Source organism: Ixodes scapularis, unplaced genomic scaffold (assembly GCF_016920785.2).
Source record: "Ixodes scapularis isolate PalLabHiFi unplaced genomic scaffold, ASM1692078v2 PGA_scaffold4__175_contigs__length_147842914, whole genome shotgun sequence".
Classification (NCBI taxonomy): domain Eukaryota; kingdom Metazoa; phylum Arthropoda; class Arachnida; order Ixodida; family Ixodidae; genus Ixodes; species Ixodes scapularis.
Window position 1 is genome coordinate 64,928,921 of NW_024609879.1, and position 12,967 is coordinate 64,941,887.

General features: G+C 47.8%; 1 pseudogene; it reads right to left on the bottom strand.

Annotated features, from left to right (window-relative positions):
- Positions 1-7,766: 7,766 nt before the first annotated feature.
- Positions 7,767-12,460, bottom strand: LOC121047730 (annotated as a pseudogene).
- Between the last annotated feature and the right edge of the window lie 507 nt (positions 12,461-12,967).

Here is a 12,967-nt window from a genome sequence, read left to right on the forward strand (position 1 = left end):
GTTACTCTCACGAGGGTTACGAGGGTGAAAGTAACCCTCGTAACCCTCACGAGGGTTACGAGGGTTACTCTCACGAGGGTTATCCTCACTAGGATCACGAGGTTTATAAGAGTTACCCTCACGAGGGTTATGAATGTAACTCTCATGACCCTCGCGAGGGTTACTAAGGGTACCCTCACGAGTGCTACCCTCACGAGGGTCACGAGGGTTACCCTCACAAGGCTCCGGATGGTTACCCTCACAACGGTCACGAGGGTTACCCTTACGAGGGTCACGAGGGTTACCCTCACACGGGTCCGTATGGTTACCCTCAGGAGGGTTACCCTCACGAGGGTCGTGAGGGTTACCCCCTGAGCTCAGGTGACCCCCTTAGGTCACGTGACCCCATTATGTCACGTGACCCCCTGAGGTTGCGTGACCCCCTAAGATCACGTGACCCTCTGAAGTCACGTGGCCCCCAGGCCATGTGACCCCCCAGGTCATGTAACCCCCTAATGTCACGTGGTCGCGTGACGCCCTGAGGTCACGTGACCCCCTGGGGCAACGGGACACCCCTAAGGTCACGTGACCCCCTGAAGTCACGTGACCCCCTGAAGTCACGTGACCTTTTGAGGTCACGTGACTCCCCTGAGGCGACCTGACCTCCTAAGGTTCCATGACCCCCTGAGGTCACGTGACCCCCTGAGGTCACCTGACCTCCTAAGGTTCCATGACCCCCTGAGGTCACGTGACCTCAAGGAGTCACCTATCCCTCAGTACGCTTCCATCCACCTCCTCAAGAGCTGCGCTCTAACCGGCATTACAGGGAATTGTAAACAGCGGTATATTTTTATTGTTCTGTTGAACCTTTTTACAACATTCTGTGTTAAGTTCTAAATAACTGCCAAAAAGATTAATTCCCTTCTCTTCAAACAATCTCTGTACTTAACTGTTGTGTATGTATAAAGCAATGTAACAGGTTTCTATTCTCACCACCAGGGTGCGCTGGCCTTTGCCCTGTAAGGTGTGTCTTCGCCATATTAAATTTGTTATTTGTGTGCTGTTCCTCTGAGTGGGAGCCTCTGTTCTTTGGCGCTTCGGCGCGACACAACAGTGGCGACGAGGCCCGGGTGGAAAATCGGACGAACCGAAAAACAACGTGGCAAACGGCACAATGCCAACGTTCACGGAGTTCAAGCCGGAGGAGGACGACGTCGACGAGTATCTCGAACGCTTCGAAATTTTCCTTCGAGTGAACGCTTTCAAGACGGAAGACAAGGCCGTGACGCTGCTGAACTACATCGGGAAAACGTCGTACCAGGTTCTGAAAGCTTTGCTCGTCCCAGACTCACCGGTATCGAAATCGTACGACGTACTTTCCGAGGTGCTGAAACGCCACTACGCGCCCAAGCGCTTAGTGATTGCAGAGCGCACGAAGTTCCATTGGAGAAATCAAGGGGTCGGCGAGAACCTAGCGGACTTCTCCTTGGCTATCAAGAAGCTCACCGAGACATGCGCGTTCAAGGACTACCTCGACCAGGCTTTTCGGGACCGGCTCGTGGCGGGGTGTCGCGACCCTGAGGTGCAGCGGACACTCATCCAGCTCGAAGACGATTACTTCGACGAAGTTCTGAAGGTGGGCCTGGCCAAAGAATTTTCTCTGCGCAAAACGGACGAGATACGACAGCCCGGCGTTCCGGACTCAATTACGTGCACCGCGTTCAAGGTGATGGTGAAGGACACTCCCGGTGTCCACCTTCCGCCACTGCATCGCCACAGGTCCAGTATCAGCGTATGGTAGGCCCTTGTTTTAGATGCGCTAGTACCGTGCATGCTTCCGAAAAGTGTCCGTTTTTGAAAGCTAAGTGTTTCGAATCCGGGAACCAGGGGCACACTAATGGCGAAAAAAAATTGGGTTGTGAGTGTGTTTATACAGCCTAGAACTTGGTCTGCCTCACAGGGGCGACGAGTCTCCCAGCTGTAGATGAGAAATTTAGCCAGTGCGGTACAGCCGCTAGCCTGGGGTCTTTAACGTGCACCACGCAGTAGTGATACACGACCGCACGCCGGTACGATGCTCATCCAGATCGAAACGGGCAGGGGTGGGGCTCGAACCCAGGATCCCTGGGTTCTGCAGCGCGAGCTTTCGCTCCACGTGCTCCGAGCTGGTGTGCGCTAAAGCGCGCGTGTGTATGAAGGCACTCTAGTGTGCGCTAGACCACTCGGCCACCGATCCCCCCACTAATGGCGCGTTCACACTGGAAGCGGATCCGCGTTCGCGAAGCGGATCCGCGCGTTCTCAACCGCAAAGCGGCTGAGATCGAGCGGTTGGGGCGCGTTTTTGCCAACCGCTTCGGGATCGATTTCTCCCAACCGCTTTCCCGAACCGCAAAGCGGCAACCAATCACAACGCGACACTGAGGCTGACGTCACGTCAGCATCTCGGGATCTCATTCCAACATGGCTCCCGTCGCGAGTACCGTCGCCAAATCGGCTAAGCCTAACGCAAAAAAAAAGTCAACGAATGTGAGGACTGATGTTCTTCTGGATGTAATCAAACAATACCCCGTCTTGTACGACAAGAGACATCCACAATTTAAGGATATCAAGTATAAAGATGAAGTGTGGACGATGCTCGGCGAGAACCTGGGAGGGATACCTGGTACGTACCATTCTCATTTCACGAAAGCTACGCGCGTCAAAGTGAAGGACAACTTTTTCCGAATATATGATTCAACTGAACGACCCGCTTGTATACGCCGAGTGCGATCTGGGCTTTTGGGCCTGCTTGCTAGAATCAGCATGGCTGTTTGAAGAAAGCTTGCCAAGCGTTTGCGACTCGGCTTCACGTGCCACTCGGCTCGTGCGCTAGCTTTGGCGGTGCTTTCTTGAGACGCTGATTATAGCAACTGGGACGGCGTGCTTGAATCGGCGTCTCGGCCGAGTGAAGAAAGCCTGCTGAAGCCTGGGGCGCGCGAGCGCTTGAGACACGACTGGCCACTCCACTCGTGAGCTAGCTCTGGCGGTGCTTTCTTGTGACGCGGATTATAAGCAGGTTGGTCCTGGTCGTGCCCCGAAAACCGCTCACGTTCCATTAGAAGTCTCAAATAAGTAAACACATGTTCTTGAATTGTGAATTCTGAACATCCCTCTTTCTAGTGCGACGCAAATATGTCAGTATTTAGCTGTTCGAGGGCCTTCGCCCAGATATATTTTCTTATGAGAACGTGTTGAACCGGACATTTGCTTACTTCAGGCAATACTCGCGCTGCCAACCCACGTTAACGCTTCGAGCCTGCAAAAATTAATAGAACATGGCCTCACCCATTATTCAATCATTTTTTTCCAGCCAGTCACGGTTTGCTGTTATCAATAAATGAATGACCGTTTCATTTCTGCAGGTGTGGACCTCGTTAACAAGTTCAAAAACGCTAAAGACACGTACCAAAAACACAAGAACAAGGTAACATGCTCCATGAAAAGTGGGGCGGGAGCAGCCCAGGTGGGAAAAATAACATGGCCTCACTTTATGGAGATGATGGAGATCGTGGAACCAGTCTCCCCCAATCCAATGTATGTAGCCATGCCTCTTATGAAATTAATGTTAATTTTATAACTGAGAAGTTCTATATTATTACTCCCCATGCAATTTCAGACTTCACACAAACCTGGAGTTTGATGAAGAGGAAAGGTTAATCACACAAATGTTTTAAATAGATAAGATTAAAAGGAAAGTCAAGAAACACTTTTAACGAAGCGAGACATCTTGCATTGTCCCTTTGTTTAAAAAGTTTTTCTTGAATATTCATACCACAACAAAAAGTAACCAAAACGATGAACAAAGTAGTCATGTGTCACATGTGTTTGTTGTCATTCAACGATTTATTATTGTGGTGCTCAAAACAGCAGTGGCACCACCACCACCAGCAGTGGTGCCACCAGCAGTGGTGCCACCAGCAGTGGTGCCACTAGCAGTAGTGCCAGCACCAGCGGTGCCACCAGCAGCGGTGGACATCTGGGGTGTGGAAGGTGGGTCCCAAGTGTTTCAGTGCTCTGCTGAAAGCTACAGTTGATATAGTTTGATGGCCGAATACCTTTTTTCTTCAAGGAATACTCGGCACGATGACAGTGAGATGGAGTCGTTAGTTGACATTAGGATCATTTTATTAAAGCCGCACGACCTTGCATCAAAGCTTCATTGCATTTACTCTTTGGCAGGCCTGCTGACAGCATTCTGCCAAACCTTGCGGAGCAAGACGGCCCAGTGTAAGCCTCACTTTTCTAATCTAAGCTTGTTCTGCCTGCCAAAGGTTTGGCCTAATCTTGAATTTCATAATTTGCATAGGAAGTTAAAACTAAAGTCACAAGCCATTACACAACATTAACACAGGGGATATACACATATGGGAAATAAAACGAGCTGCTGTTCTGTCCTCTTCACTCAAACAAATGCAGGCAACAAGAGGAGCCAAGAGACCAGCAGCAACTGATCAACAAAGCAAGGTGAACAATCTCTAGTTATTATAAAACTGTCTCACACTATTTCGTTCCATCAGGCCATATTCAAGCGGATCCAGCATGCAGGACCCTGTTGGCACCTGTGTAAATCTTTTGGAGGAGATACGGGAGAGGCGTGCGAGAAAGGCAGGTGGCCCCGAAGATCCAGTTCATCACTTCTGTGCGTCCTTTGCCGGGAGAATAAAAACCCTCCATGAGACAAAACAAATTGAAATAATGCATGACATTGAGGACCTGATTTACAAAGCTCAGCGGGAGCACTTCTACGGCCCAGACTGCTGAGTGCCAAACTAATAAAGTGTGAAAGAGAGACTTCTTGTTCTAAGTCAGTTGTCACAAGGCCCTATGACCATCTTGTCTTGCCAGGGGACAGCACCTCCAGTCACAAAATGGTGGGCAAGCTTGTCCCGCATCTCGTATGCCTCCCTGCAAATAAAACAACCTCAAATATCAAATCAAGGAAATGATTGGAGATGTTTCAAATAGACTGAAACAAGTCGTAACGCTGACGCCATTCTGGCAAAATGGCGGCCCTTCCCGCGCGAGCCAATCAGCCGGCGGCGCAAAGCGTGAGCGCATGTGCAAGAACTCCCGGCTGCTTCCCAGCTGAGTGGGACGACGCGTAGCCTCAACAATGCTCTTCGCCTACAAGTGTTGCGTCAAAATGGTGGTCGTCTCCTCTTTGCTCCCTTCTTTCTCTCTCACTCCTTCGGCACTCTCCTCCCTTCCCTTCCCTTTTCTCGTCTCCGGTACCTTCGTCGCCACACCCAATGGCCAGGCTCTCCCCATATACGGCTCTGGCTGTGGAGGAGTGTGTACTGCGGCGAAGCAAGACGCAAAATCGCGATGCCGACTTTATCAATGCTATTAATGCAAAGGTGCAGGCGAGGTGGACAAAATAAACTATATTAATTCATTCTCCAGGGATTATTATCGTTCATGAGTACTGCACGCTCTTCGCTTCTCTGCAGTACACCAGTGCCTGGTGAAAAGCGCACTCAAAGAGACTAATCGACCCTCCAGCAGTACGGACGATGAACATGGTAATTCGTGCGAAACTTCCGAGTACTGTCAGTCTTTCGTAAGAAATGCAACGGGATAGTATGTCATTTGAGTCGACAAAGAAAACATTTTGAAAACTCGCATAGCATATTGTATCGCTTCGATTGAGCGGTGAGGCCCGAGTTATTTTACTTTCAGTAATATTAAGGTGAAATAAAGTTTAGGCGCAACGTTGGCGCAGATTCCCCCAGTTTCGGCAAAATGTAGCAGGGTAAGCGGCGCAGTTTGGCACAAATAGTGCAGCAATCACATCGCTGATATTGATGTGGGCCATTTCTAATGACTCGCATCATTTTCTTAGCCACTGAAAACTGCTTCATTGTCTCTACTAGCCTGACACAAATAAACACAACTATAGTAACATACCGAGTAAAATTGAACATACTTGGCTGAATTGTAGCCTCTTCTCGGGATGCCTCGCAGTCCAGCGTTCTTGCTGGCTGCGTCCCTTCTCCACGTGCCCTCAGTTGTTCGACCTTCCCAGTCCTCCCGGTCGGCTGTGCCAGGAGGGCAGTAGGCGGCAGCCGATGCCTCAGACTCCTTTAGCAAAAAATTGTGAAGAACACACAGGCTGCAACGATCTTGTCAGTATTCACCTCGCTTGCCCTGAAGGGTCTTCTCAATATTCGCCACCTCTGGGCGAGAATTCCAAACGTGTTCTCTACGACTCTCCTGCCACGGCTCAAGCGGTAATTAAAAATTTTCCGTCGCCGCCTCAACTCCCTTTTCTTTCCTCGGTCACTTGCGTCACCTTCATCATCTGGAAGCTGGTCATCAACTCCATCGTCTTGTGGTTCTTCATTGGACGGCTCTGAGGCAGAAGGTTGAGTGTCTTCAGCTCTTGCAGTGAGGCCTGTAATGTTAGAGCCAATATCTTAGCAAAGGAGCTGTGAAGTCTTCAAGAAAGGGCACCTCAAATGTGGTAATGTGAAGTTGCATGAGCATGATACAAAGGAGGATAAAAGTGCAAATGAAAACTTTCTATAAGTTCTTTAATCTTTCCTAATAACCAAACTAAGAAGCTGCTAAAGATCACTCCAGACAAAGAGTGCATGTTGTAACATTGTCATAATGAATAAAGGTCATGCAATTATAATGTCATTTAAATTCCCGATAATGAGATAATATTTGGTGAGTAGCTTTGAGAATATTTTAGAAATAGAACTAAGTGTTTCAATTATGGAAATGTGCTCAGATCCGGCTAAAATGATCCTTTAAAGCTTAAAGTGTCGCGGCTGCTGAATAGTAATGAGGCGCTAAGGTTTGTGCATCACTAATTCTGGTAGTCGTACATATAGTGCCTACTAATCTTACAAATACTGCTGCTTGTGTAGCCAGATTGCTACATTTGTGGAAATATAATAAAAGAAATTGTGCATAACACGGACGAGAACAAAAACACAGAGTTATAGACTTTATAGGCTGGACCGTTTTCTGCAATCAACCCAAAACAACATTTTTATATTGCTTGCACGTGATGTCCTCGCACTGCAGCAATAGACATTCCTACTTGTTCTGGTTGCGAGAAAAAAATTGGTGGTGCGAAAGCATAAACTGCACAGGGTACATGCACAATGGCAAGGTTTTTCACGATGCCCACTGATGTGACACGAGTGCAAGCCATGTATAGTCTATCTATCAGCACACTGTTTACGAACAAGCCCCCGTTTGCCCCCACCAGGTGTGCGCACTGCGCATGCGCAAAAACCAGAATCGCCCGAGACGAAGCACCAGCTGTTTACAGGACAGAGATAATGTCTTCATGCGAAGATACCATCTGCGAAGATTGCATTTGCATGGAGAATAGTGTTCTCGATCTGGCTATTCGCTATGTTATTTATGGTCAGTGCAATGATTGGCTGTATACGTATGTGTTCTGTGGGAAAGTAGATGCAAAAGCCCTGTCCATAAAAATAGTGCGGCTATTACTCGAGTAAATACGGTATATTAGTGATAAATGTCTTTTCTCAAACAATTGTATTCAACTACAATAAAAGGTGGCGGCATGGTGTTCATTATTTTATTCTTGAACAATATGCTAAAAATACGACATGAAAAAAGCCAGGCATTACATACTTTTTCTTGGGTATGGCCTCATCAGGTAATGTTTTAGCGGAAAGGCCTCGTCCCCCACCATGTAGTAGGGTAGTTCCCCTTCTTCTCCAACAGCTGTTGGAGAAGGCAGTCCCTGCTCCCCAGAGACGATGAGCTAGCTGCTGGATCTTGCTGCGGGCAAAGATGCCCCCCTCGCTTTCACTTCCGTGATGGCCAACTTCAACGTAGAGGAACCTGGGATAAGAATGGGATTTTTTTTAACATTAGCTAAAATGCCAACTAAAATGCAAATAACACCAACTAAAATGCAACAGCTAGACCTCATAATAATAATTGTGCTGTGTGTATGTATAGACAGCTGAAAGTCAGTCGGCCGCAGCGGGCATCTGGGCTGTAGATTATAAATTTAACCAGTGCAATACAAACCGCTAACCTGTGTTGGTTCAAGGGATGCTGGACCGAAATCTGGATTCCAGAAAACACGGTGGCAAAAGCGTGTAACGGGATGCTACAAACACCAAGATATCACTCGTACAGCAATATCTAAAACGGATGGCCATATCCCCCCCCCCCCCCAAAAAAAAAAAAAAAAAAGAAAAAGAAGAGGCGTATGTGACAGAAATGTTTACGTCTTGATTCTCCGAGAAGGAGAGGGAATGGCCTGGCGTCTTCTCCGCCTTGAGGGGGCAAAGCAAAGAGAGGAGGAAACGAGATATCTTCACATCACTCACCTCGTCGGCCTCGTTCAATCTCGACCGCTTTTTCCGAAAATAGGGCTGTCCATTCAAGATATCACCTTACGAGTAGTTTTGTAGGGATTGCAGCGTCCCGCCTACAGCTCCTGCATTGCTTTCTGTAATCCTAATTTCGGTTCGCTATCCCTTTATTCAGCACCACACAGCAATGATATTTGGCCGCATGCAAGTACAATGCTAATATAGATCAAACCGGTCAGAGTTGGGGATTCAACCCATGATTTGCTGGGCTCCGCAGCTTCAGCTTTCACTCTATGTGCATCGGTACTCGCTTCAGAGACGCCAGCTGCTTCCTCCGCAACTATCGACTTGTAAAGGATTAGCATCGTTGAAGGTTTGCGGCGAACGATCGACACAAAAGGCGGTTCGCCACTCGGCTGACAGCGAGTGTGGCAGCAGGGGGGGACAGGTTTGGTTGACTTTCACATATACCCAGAGACAATGTCATCGTAGTTCCCGTAAGCGCGACACGCGACTGCAGAGCAGCAAATAATTAGTATTTTCTTTGCATTTCCGCAGCGGAATAGCAGATTTTCGGGGCAAGTAGACACGTTTTTGGTTACTTGAGCTTTCATAAACATTATAAAAAATACAAGGTGCCCATTCTTTCAACATTAAAATTGTTGCACTACCCCTTTAACACTTTCGGCGAGCATAACATGTTACGCCTGCAACATGTCCTCTCAGTGCTCAGCGGCATTCACGTGATTATCGTAACGTGCCTACGCAGCGTGCTTCTTGGGAGCCGTCCGGCCGTCTCCTCCGTTTCCTGCGTCACAACTGTCGTCGTCATCTCACTCTCACCGTTTGTGAATATTATGTCTGGGAGCTTGTTCACATCACGTGCAAAGACTGATGCCAAAGTTGTGACCCCTTCGTTCAATGTAGTAGACACCAAAAATTGGTGGAGTGTGGTGCAGATAACGCTTTCGCCTGGCGTACGCCCGCCCCACCGGGGGCCGCCCGTCATTGCGTAGAGGATCATGTGACATTTCGTACCACGTCTTTGGCGGCCCGAGGCCAACGTTCTGACGAAGCCAAAGTTTCGGTTTTGACTTCTGCTCATGTATAAAATAAGATTGTACAATATGTATCTCATTTTTCACATAGGAAATAACGTAGTGCCCTTTATTAGTGCTGTTTAATGTGAAATAACTCAATATCCCAAAATTCTTGGAATTGAGCGGAGTTGCCCTTTAAAGGGACACTGACGGGGTATTTATGCTTGCCAAGGTTTTTATTTGTACATGACATACAAGAGCCCAACAACCCAGAAGACAATTTGCGGCTCAAAATTCGTTTTTTTTCCGCCCGAAACCCGCTCATCAAGAACTGACCGGTTCGAGTCGCACCCACTTTCTTCTTTATGGTCATGTGCTGTTTTCTATGGTTTATGATACCCATTTTTTGTGGCTTCTAAAAAGCCGCAAATATGGTGACTGAAGAAAACAAGTTGCACAGCCACGTGACTTCTGCCAACTCTGTCCTTCTCTATATTTCTTCTTCCTCCCTAGTCCGGTTTCTGTTTTGAGCAGTTGTGTTTCTTTTTTCAACCTGATATTTTTAGATCTACTTTCCCTGATAATTTGCCTTAAAGTAGGGGATTTGTCGCCTTTATTCTGTATATGCATATCTTTTGCCTTGTATATTAACTTAACGTTTAGTAATAAAAAATCGAAACTTGCCGGTACTTAGCATCACTAATTGCCAACAAGGACTTGCTGAAAGATCTCTTGTAGTTCCGATGCAGGATGCCAGAGAGTGAAGGGCACTCGATAGTGATGTGCTTGCCGTCTATGGCTCCCAAACAGTTTGGAACGTTCCACCTTTCTTCGAATTCAGCGGCGATCTATTCGAAAAGGAAAAAATAAAGATTCAACATTACTTCTTATTCTCCTGGAAAGCTTGAGCCTGCTAGGATGCACAGAAGAATTGATCAGAACGAGACATGAGAAATAATCTATGTACCGCATAAATTTTTCATTGGCAGAAAATATTTGAGTGTTGCAGCACTCAAAGCTGTACAGCTTGTCGTTCACATTTGATAACCCTATGCAGAGAGCAAGTTGTCTGCTTCTTGTGCAGAAGTTGTGGTGATGTCAGAACGAAACCGAGCTCTAATTGGCTTCGACTGAATTTTGAAAGGATAGTAGGAGACCTGAATGTAGATGCCTCGAGGTCTACTCCCTTTTTTTTTTCAATTTTCAACCAGCCAATAAGAGCCCTGTGCAAGAAGCAGGCAGGTGAACTTGCTCTCCGCATTATTACGCCATCACAAGTAGGAACCATAAAGCCGCAGTCGCACTGCTCATACATCATGCAAAACATACGTTATTCGCTGCAGAGGCGATGACCGAATAATCTGTGGACACGCCTCAAGCACCTTAGAAGCATGTTTGTTTCATACATGGAGGTAGGGGGCTTCTGGAGTCGACATGACGCTACAGAGGTACACGCCCCCAACAATGACCAAAACTAAGAGACGCTATCGGACGAAAGGGAGAGCCGACTTGGTGCCAACAGCTGCTTTAATCCCCCTCCAAGGACCCTCCCAAGCGTGACCAAAGCAGCTGTTGGCACCAAGTCAGCTCTTCATTTCAGCTGCCTCCCGTGCTTTTACCCACTTCCGGAAGCTCATGCTGGGGCCTTTAACGTGCATAACACAGTAGTCATACACGGCCAGACGCCGGTATGATGCTCATCCAATCTGATCGAAATGGGTAGGAATGGTGATTGATTACAGGATCCCTGTATTATACAGCACAAGGTTTCGCTCCACGTGCTCTGAGCTGCGGTGCACTAACAGACACTGCCACTGATTTGTGCCACACCAGCATTGTTCCCACCACAGAAAAACGAAAATTACACTGCAATTGGGCAAAGTTACACCAGATGAACATTTTTCTAGAGCTTTGCATGATCGCTATTTATATTACCCGTGCACAAAGAATAGAGGAAGTGAGCAGTGGTGATATAAAAAAAAAGTTACCTTTTTCCACTGTTCGGGCTGTTTTGGGCATGCCACCTAGACAGGCCCAAGCACCTCCCAGAGGGCGCTGCATACCTCGGGTATTATCTCGCAGCATGTTGACCTTGCCGTCAAGAAGTTGTAGGATACGCTTTTCAACGTCTCCCCAGCGGCAAGAAACCTTAATAAAAAGAAGAAAAAAAAAGAGCAGTAATAAAGAAATGAGATTTCTGCCAAGTATACATTGGGCAGAATTTAATTAATACATTCATATTGAAAGCAGTAGTACACTTAACATCACCACAAATCAGAATATTCCCCGACTGCTGGGAATGTGTTGCCACAGAGGCAAAAGAACGCGTCTATAAACAGGCGGAGACTAAACCAAAATAGCAACATGGAGCAATTACCATTTTTTTTTAATTTCCAAATTTTCGCGTTAACGATGTGTGCTCTCCTGCATCTGTATTATTGGGTGTCCCATCATCAACGAGATAGAGAGAACTCACGACGGCTAGAAATGACACGTACTTCGGTACAACCCAGTAATTACGAAAGTACAGCCTCCAGATTTTTCAACAATATCGCGCGAACGCCGACCGGCCGGTCGAGGCGTACACGAACGCCTAGCCTCGCGAATTTCCTAATTCGTGTTGATCTACCAGCCGGTCGGCGTTCGCGCGACATCGTTAAAAACTTTGGAGGCTGTACATGCGTCTGCATTCTTTGCAGGACTACACATTTTTCCTTATATCCCGCATTCAATCTAATGCTCCCTACTTCACTGGCAATTACCTGATGGTGAGGGCGAGGCGCACGTCCGGAGGAATGGCCTTGCGGAAGTTTGTGTCCTCTTTCCTGATTCTGTCGCCGATCAAGCCGAGGATTGTATCGAAGGCGCTGGGAGGCATCCTCAGGAAGCTGGTAAAATAACGTCCTATGCATGATCGATCTGGGATGTTGTCTTTACGCGAGTAGGCAATGCAAAAGCGAACGAATTACTTACTCCCGGTAGTACTCAAGGTCCCGCTCCCGAAGAAGGGGAACGAGGTTCGCCCCCTGTCCATTCTCGTCACGGTCACGGAAGCAAGGACGGACCCACCATCTAAGAGGACGCCGCCGCTCGCTTGTTTCAGCGGACGCCAAAACTAGCGTCACCAAAGCAACTGCAAGAGCTTCTTCGTCACTGCCGTCGCTCGTGGAGTCGTCCATGTTTCTTTTCAAGCCGCAAGCCGAGAGGATTCGGCTTCAGTTTGGATTGTAGAGCAGAGTGGATTTTGGATTGTAAAACATGGTTGCCAAACGAAAGTCTCGAAAGATGGCGAAGCAATTGGTAACCGCCGAGAAACCGCCGATCGCGTTCTGGTGTATGTGAACGGAGCCGTTCCCCAACCGCATCCGCAAACGCTTCGCGAACGCGGATCCGCATCCAGTGTGAATGCGCCATAAGGCGGTGTGTAGGGCCAAGCCTAAGCCTACTTCGAACACCAAGCGCGGACCTTGGAGCGTAACCTGTATGCGGAAGAATGACGCGTCTGCGGCATTCCAGAAGGTATTGGAAATTGAAGGAAAACAGGTGACGATGGAAATCGAAACTGGTTCAGCAGTTGCGTAGTGAGTGCGCAGGCGA